The following is a 7,148-nucleotide window of genomic DNA, read 5'->3' on the forward strand; positions in this document are numbered from 1 at the left end:
ACTTTAGAGAGAATGAGACGATGCAAAATGAGGTTTAGAAGGTGCTTAAAGTGTCTTTAAAGAGAATGAGACGATGCAAAATGAGGTTTAGAAGGTGCTTAAAGTGACTTTAGAGAGAATGAGACGATGCAAAATGGTGTTTAGAAGGTGCTTAAAGTGACTTTAGAGAGAATGAGACGATGCAAAATGAGGTTTAGAAGGTGCTTTAAGTGTCTTTAAAGAGAATGAGACGATGCAAAATGAGGTTTAGAAGGTGCTTAAAGTGACTTTAGAGAGAATGAGACGATGCAAAATGAGGTTTAGAAGGTGCTTAAAGTGACCTTAGAGAGAATGAGACGATGCAAAATTGTGTTTAGAAGGTGCTTAAAGTGACTTTAGAGAGAATGAGACGATGCAAAATGAGGTTTAGAAGGTGCTTAAAGTGTCTTGAAAGAGAATGAGACGATGCAAAATGAGGTTTAGAAGGTGCTTAAAGTGACTTTAGAGAGAATGAGACGATGCAAAATGAGGTTTAGAAGGTGCTTTAAGTGTCTTTAAAGAGAATGAGACGATGCAAAATGAGGTTTAGAAGGTGCTTAAAGTGACTTTAGAGAGAATGAGACGATGCAAAATGAGGTTTAGAAGGTGCTTGAAGTGTCTTTAGAGAGAATGAGACGATGCAAAATGAGGTTTAGAAGGTGCTTAAAGTGTCTATAAAGAGAATGAGACGATGCAAAATGAGGTTTAGAAGGTGCTTAAAGTGACTTTAGAGAGAATGAGACGATGCAAAATGAGGTTTAGAAGGTGCTTAAAGTGACTTTAGAGAGGATGAGACGATGCAAAATGGTGTTTAGAAGGTGCTTAAAGTGACTTTAAAGAGAATGAGACGATGCAAAATTGTGTTTAGAAGGTGCTTAAAGTGACGTTAGAGAGAATGAGACGATGCAAAACTAGGTTTAGAAGGTGCTTAAAGTGTCTTGAAAGAGAATGAGACGATACAAAATGAGGTTTAGAAGGTGCTTAAAGTGACTTTAGAGAGAATGAGACGATGCAAAATGAGGTTTAGAAGGTGCTTAAAGTGACTTTAGAGAGAATGAGACGATGCAAAATGAGGTTTAGAAGGTGCTTAAAGTGACCTTAGAGAGAATGAGACGATGCAAAATTGTGTTTAGAAGGTGCTTAAAGTGACTTTAGAGAGAATGAGACGATGCAAAATGAGGTTTAGAAGGTGCTTAAAGTGTCTTTAAAGAGAATGAGACGATGCAAAATGAGGTTTAGAAGGTGCTTAAAGTGACTTTAGAGAGAATGAGACGATGCAAAATGAGGTTTAGAAGGTGCTTAAAGTGACTTTAGAGAGAATGAGACGATGCAAAATTAGGTTTAGAAGGTGCTTAAAGTGACTTTAGAGAGAATGAGACGATGCAAAATGAGGTTCAGAAGGTGCTTAAAGTGACTTTAGAGAGAATGAGACGATGCAAAATGAGGTTTAGAAGGTGCTTAAAGTGACTTTAGAGATAATGAGACGATGCAAAATGGTGTTTAGAAGGTGCTTAAAGTGACTTTAGAGAGAATGAGACGATGCAAAATTAGGTTTAGAAGGTGCTTAAAGTGTCTTGAAAGAGAATGAGACGATGCAAAATGGTGTTTAGAAGGTGCTTAAAGTGACTTTAGAGAGAATGAGACGATGCAAAATGAGGTTTAGAAGGTGCTTAAAGTGACTTTAGAGAGAATGAGACGATGCAAAATGGTGTTTAGAAGGTGCTTAAAGTGACTTTAGAGAGAATGAGACGATGCAAAATGAGGTTTAGAAGGTGCTTAAATTGTCTATAAAGAGAATAAGACGATGCAAAATGAGGTTTAGAAGGTGCTTAAAGTGACTTTTGAGAGAATGAGACGATGCAAAATGAGGTTTAGACGGTGCTTAAAGTGACTTTAGAGAGAATGAGGTGAGGCAAAATGGTGTTTAGAAGGTGCTTAAAGTGACTTTAGAGAGAATGAGACGATGCAAAATTAGGTTCAGAAGGTGCTTAAAGTGACTTTAGAGAGAATAAGACGATGCAAAATGGTGTTTAGAAGGTGCTTAAAGTGACTTTAGAGAGAATGAGACGATGCAAAATTAGGTTCAGAAGGTGCTTAAAGTGACTTTAGAGAGAATGAGACGATGCAAAATGAGGTTTAGAAGGTGCTTAAAGTGACTTTAGAGATAATGAGACGATGCAAAATGGTGTTAGAAGGTGCTTAAAGTGACTTTAGAGAGAATGAGACGATGCAAAATGAGGTTTAGAAGGTGCTTAAAGTGTCTTGAAAGAGAATGAGACGATGCAAAATGAGGTTTAGAAGGTGCTTAAAGTGACTTTAGAGAGAATGAGACGATGCAAAATGAGGTTTAGAAGGTGCTTAAAGTGACTTTAGAGAGAATGAGACGATGCAAAATGAGGTTTAGAAGGTGCTTAAAGTGACTTTAGAGAGAATGAGACGATGCAAAATGGTGTTTATAAGGTGCTTAAAGTGACTTTAGAGAGAATGAGACGATGCAAAATGAGGTTTAGAAGGTGCTTAAAGTGTCTTGAAAGAGAATGAGACGATGCAAAATGAGGTTTAGAAGGTGCTTAAAGTGACTTTAGAGAGAATGAGACGATGCAAAATGAGGTTTAGAAGGTGCTTAAAGTGACTTTAGAGAGAATGAGACGATGCAAAATGAGGTTTAGAAGGTGCTTAAAGTGTCTTGAAAGAGAATGGGACGATGCAAAATGAGGTTTAGAAGGTACTTAAAGTGACTTTAGATAGAATGAGACGATGCAAAATGAGGTTTAGAAGGTGCTTAAAGTGACTTTAGAGAAAATGAGACGATTCAAAATGAGGTTTAGAAGGTGCTTAAAGTGACTTCAGATAGAATGAGACGATGCAAAATGAGGTTTAGAAGGTGCTTAAAGTGTCTTGAAAGAGAATGAGACGATGCAAAATGAGGTTTAGAAGGTGCTTAAAGTGACTTTAGAGAGAATGAGACGATGCAAAATGAGGTTTAGAAGGTGCTTAAAGTGACTTTAGAGAGAATGAGACGATGCAAAATGGTGTTTAGAAGGTGCCTAAAGTGTCTTGAAAGAGAATGAGACGATGCAAAATGAGGTTTAGAAGGTGCTTAAAGTGACTATTGAGAGAATGAGACGATGCAAAATGAGGTTTAGAAGGTGCTTAAAGTGACTTTAGAGAGAATGAGACGATGCATAATAAGGTTTAGAAGGTGCTTAAAGTGACTTTAAAGAGAATGAGACGATGCAAAATGAGGTTTAGAGGGTGCTTAAAGTGACTTTAAAGAGAATGAGACGATGCAAAATGAGGTTTAGAAGGTGCTTAAAGTGACTTTAGAGAAAATGAGACGATGCAAAATGAGGTTTAGAAGGTGCTTAAAGTGTCTTGAAAGAGAATGAGACGATGCAAAATGAGGTTTAGAAGGTGCTTAAAGTGACTATTGAGAGAATGAGACGATGCAAAATGAGGTTTAGAAGGTGCTTAAAGTGACTTTAGAGAGAATGAGACGATGCAAAATGAGGTTTAGAAGGTGCTTAACGTGTCTTTAAAGAGAATGAGACGATGCAAAATGAGGTTTAGAAGGTGCTTAAAGTGACTTTAGAGAGAATGAGACGATGCAAAATGAGGTTTAGAAGGTGCTTAAAGTGACTTTAGAGAGAATGAGACGATGCAAAATGAGGTTTAGAAGGTGCTTAAAGTGTCTTGAAAGAGAATGAGACGATGCAAAATGAGGTTTAGAAGGTGCTTAAAGTGACTATTGAGAGAATGAGACGATGCAAAATGAGGTTTAGAAGGTGCTTAAAGTGACTTTAGAGAGAATGAGACGATGCAAAATGAGGTTTAGAAGGTGCTTAAAGTGACTTTAGATAGAATGAGACGATGCAAAATGAGGTTTAGAAGGTGCTTAAAGTGACTTTAAAGAGAATGAGACGATGCAAAATGAGGTTTAGAAGGTGCTTAAAGTGACTTTAGAGAGAATGAGACGATGCAAAATGGTGTTTAGAAGGTGCTTAAAGTGACTTTAGAGAGAATGAGACGATGCAAAATGAGGTTTAGAAGGTGCTTAAAGTGACTTTAGAGAGAATGAGACGATGCAAAATGAGGTTTAGAAGGTGCTTAAAGTGACTTTAGAGAGAATGAGACGATGCAAAATGAGGTTAAGAAGGTGCTTAAAGTGACTTTAGAGAGAATGAGACGATGCAAAATGGTGTTTAGAAGGTGCTTAAAGTGACTTTAGAGAGAATGAGACGATGCAAAATGAGGTTTAGAAGGTGCTTAAAGTGTCTTGAAAGAGAATGAGACGATGCAAAATGAGGTTTAGAAGGTGCTTAAAGTGACTTTAGAGAGAATGAGACAATGCAAAATGAGGTTTAGAAGGTGCTTAAAGTGACTTTAGAGAGAATGAGACGATGCAAAATGAGGTTTAGAAGGTGCTTAAAGAAACTTTAGAGAGAATGAGACGATGCAAAATGGTGTTTAGAAGGTGCTTAAAGTGACTTTAGAGAGAATGAGACGATGCAAAATTAGGTTTAGAAGGTACTTAAAGTGTCTTGAAAGAGAATGAGACGATGCAAAATGAGGTTTAGAAGGTGCTTAATGTGACTTTAGAGAGAATAAGACGATGAAAAATGAGGTTTAGAAGGTGCTTAAAGTGACTTTATAGAGAATGAGACGATGCAAAATGAGGTTTAGAAGGTGCTTAAAGTGACTTTAGAGAGAATGAGACGATGCAAAATGAGGTTTAGAAGGTGCTTACAGTGTCTTGAAAGAGAATGAGACGATGCAAAATGAGGTTTAGAAGGTGCTTAAAGTGACTTTAGAGAGAATGAGACGATGCAAAATGAGGTTTAGAAGGTGCTTAAAGTGACTTTAGAGAGAATGAGACGATGCAAAATGAGGTTTAGAAGGTGCTTAAAGTGACTTTAGAGAGAATAAGACGATGCAAAATGAGGTTTAGAAGGTGCTTAAAGTGACTTGAAAGAGAATGAGACGATGCAAAATGAGGTTTAGAAGGTGCTTAAAGTGACTTTAGAGAGAATGAGACGATGCAAAATGAGGTTTAGAAGGTGCTTAAAGTGACTTTAGAGAGAATGAGACGATGCAAAATGAGGTTTAGAAGGTGCTTAAAGTGACTTTAAAGAGAATGAGACGATGCAAAATGAGGTTTAGAAGGTGCTTAAAGTGACTTTAGAGATAATGAGACGATGCAAAATGGTGTTTAGAAGGTGCTTAATGTGACTTTAGAGAGAATGAGACGATGCAAAATGAGGTATAGAAGGTGCTTTAAGTGACTTTAGAGAGAATGAGACGATGCAAAATGAGGTTTAGAAGGTGCTTAAAGTGACTTTAGAGAGAATGAGACGATGCAAAATGAGGTTTAGAAGGTGCTTAAAGTGACTTTAGAGAGAATGAGACGATGCAAAATGGTGTTTAGAAGGTGCTTAAAGTGACTTTAGACAGAATGAGACGATGCAAAATTAGGTTTAGAAGGTACTTAAAGTGTCTTGAAAGAGAATGAGACGATGCAAAATGAGGTTTAGAAGGTGCTTAATGTGACTTTAGAGAGAATAAGACGATGCAAAATGAGGTTTAGAAGGTGCTTAAAGTGACTTTAGAGAGAATGAGACGATGCAAAATGAGGTTTAGAAGGTGCTTAAAGTGACTTTAGAGAGAATGAGACGATGCAAAATGAGGTTTAGAAGGTGCTTACAGTGTCTTGAAAGAGAATGAGACGATGCAAAATGAGGTTTAGAAGGTGCTTAAAGTGACTTTAGAGAAAATGAGACGATGCAAAATGAGGTTGAGAAGGTGCTTAAAGTGACTTTAGAGAGAATGAGACGATGCAAAATGGTGTTTAGGAGGTGCTTAAAGTTACTTTAGAGAGAATGAGACGATGCAAAATGAGGTTTAGAAGGTGCTTAAAGTATCTTTAAAGAGAATGAGACGATGCAAAATGAGGTTTAGAAGGTGCTTAAAGTGACTTAAGAGAGAATGAGACGATGCAAAATGAGGTTTAGAAGGTGCTTAAAGTGACTTTAGAGAGAATGAGACGATGCAAAACGGTGTTTAGAAGGCGCTTAAAGTGACTTTATAGAGAATGAGACGATGCAAAATTAGGTTTAGAAGGTGCTTAAAGTGTTTTGAAAGAGAATGAGACGATGCAAAATGAGGTTTAGAAGGTGCTTAAAGTGACTTTAGAGAGAATGAGACGATGCAAAATGAGGTTTTGAAGGTGCTTAAAGTGACTTTAGAGAGAATGAGACGATGCAAAATGAGGTTTAGAAGGTGCTTAAAGTGACTTTAGAGAGAATGAGACGATGCAAAATGAGGTTTAGAAGGTGCTTAAAGTGTCTTTAAAGAGAATGAGACGATGCAAAATGAGGTTTAGAAGGTGCTTAAAGTGACTTTAGAGAGAATGAGACGATGCAAAATGAGGTTTAGAAGGTGCTTAAAGTGACTTTAGAGAGAATGAGACGATGCAAAATGGTGTTTAGAAGGTGCTTAAAGTGACTTTAGAGAGAATGAGACGATGCAAAATGAGGTTTAGAAGGTGCTTAAAGTGTCTTTTAAGAGAATGAGACGATTTAAAATGAGGTTTAGAAGGTGCTTAAAGTGACTTTAAAGAGAATGAGGCGATGCAAAATGAGGTTTAGAAGGCGCTTAAAGTGACTTTAGAGAGAATGAGACGATGCAAAATGGTGTTTAGAAGGTGCTTAAAGTGTCTTTAAAGAGAATGAGACGATGCAAAATGAGGTTTAGAAGGTGCTTAAAGTGACTTTAGAGAGAATGAGACGATGCAAAATGGTGTATAGAAGGTGCTTAAAGTGACTTTAGAGAGAATGAGACGATGCAAAATGAGGTTTAGAAGGTGCTTAAAGTGACTTGAAAGAGAATGAGACGATGCAAAATGGTGTTTAGAAGGTGCTTAAAGTGACTTTAGAGAGAATGAGACGATGCAAAATGAGGTTTAGAAGGTGCTTAAAGTGTCTTTAAAGAGAATGAGACGATGCAAAATGAGGTTTAGAAGGTGCTTAAAGTGACTTTAGAGAGAATAAGACGATGCAAAATGAGGTTTAGAAGGTGCTTAAAGTGACTTTAGAGAGAATGAGACGATGCAAAATGGTGTTTAGAAGGTGCTT

The sequence above is a fragment of the Anopheles ziemanni genome, unplaced genomic scaffold (genome assembly GCF_943734765.1).
Source record: "Anopheles ziemanni unplaced genomic scaffold, idAnoZiCoDA_A2_x.2 U_43, whole genome shotgun sequence".
Lineage (NCBI taxonomy): Eukaryota > Metazoa > Arthropoda > Insecta > Diptera > Culicidae > Anopheles > Anopheles ziemanni.